General features: G+C 38.9%; 1 protein-coding gene across 1 annotated transcript in view; it reads right to left on the bottom strand.

Annotated features, from left to right (window-relative positions):
• Positions 1-772: 772 nt before the first annotated feature.
• Col8a1 (collagen type VIII alpha 1 chain) overlaps positions 773-1,215 on the bottom strand; it is a 132,188-nt gene continuing 131,745 nt past the window's right edge. The window contains 1 exon segment of the mRNA NM_001107100.2: positions 773-1,215. This exon segment is cut by the window's right edge and continues 1,840 nt beyond it. The gene's annotated coding sequence lies outside the window, so the exon portion shown is untranslated.

The following is a 1,215-nucleotide window of genomic DNA, read 5'->3' as shown; positions in this document are numbered from 1 at the left end:
CTTTGTTGGGATAGCAGTGATCTTGACCTTCTAATAAGATAGTTCAAACAAGTTAGCCACTCAGACTGGTGGTACACACTTGCTCCTTCAATGATGTGAGCACTCCTTTTATCATAGTCTAGGCATTCAGAACTCGTCATCACAATAGAATGCCTTTCTTACCAGTGCTTTAAGTTATTGAAACATAGGTGTGTCAGCCTGGAAGATCCATTCGGCACTATTTCCCCTCAACTTGCAGTGTTTCAAGACTGCTTTCTCCTGAAGAGATCTACGGCAATTTCTTCCGTGATGGTGCATCTGACCAACACAGGGTGTTGTCTGTTCTTCCTTCTCCCTTCTGGCCTTTAGTTCAGCAGGAGCTCACTGAGAACTATTAATGTCTCATGCTGTCTTGCAGCTTATTATGATGTGACTAAATTCTGGGAACTGGGAATGGAAGACGGTATCTAAGCTGCTGGGTTGGATTTCTTAAAGATAAAATTTTGAACTTTCCTATCCACTAACATGTGATTGCTAAGGCCCACCCTCCTCCACCAATGCCAAAAGAGGCCAACACGTGTGGGAAGACAAGAATGTAGAAAGACTGTGGGGCAATGGCTAGGTCCACAGAGGAGATCTGGACTGCTTATTTAGAGTCATTAAACTGAATAAATTGTCCTTTTTAGACTGTGATTATTTTTAGACCCTGAATTCAGTGGCTGATTACTACAATGTGTTACTAAAGAACACTTTAGGTTCAAGTAGTTGAGTGACAGGAACAAGACAGGAAACATACTTTTAGAGATATTTAATGATCTGTTTTTCAAATCAGTACAAAAATTTAAATACAAAATCGATTTGCCATTACGTCTCAAATCTATTCATGGAAACTCAAGCAAGTTACCAGTCTTCTCATCATTCTTTGTTTCTGTAAAATATCTGAGGACAATTGTCCTCTACAGACATTTTTCCCCCTGTGGGATGTCATACTGCTTTAAAACTCTCTGTTTAAATAGAACAATGCCAGTTTGGTCCATTTCACATGGAGAAGCTCTAGTTAAGTTTGAATTAAATAGGGATCATAGTACTGTCCCTAGAAAGTAGAACATATACTTGATTCACCTGCTTTCACACCACTGAGGACATAATGACCAGGACTCAGAAGGGAAACAGGTACATAGATAATTATTTAAAACTCTTCTTTAAATTAAATGGAGTATCATTTAGCTCTGATAT

This window comes from Rattus norvegicus, chromosome 11, assembly GCF_021556685.1.
Source record: "Rattus norvegicus strain SHRSP/BbbUtx chromosome 11, alternate assembly SHRSP_T2T, whole genome shotgun sequence".
NCBI classification, from domain to species: Eukaryota; Metazoa; Chordata; class Mammalia; order Rodentia; family Muridae; genus Rattus; species Rattus norvegicus.
This window is presented reverse-complemented; position numbering and strand designations above follow the sequence as displayed.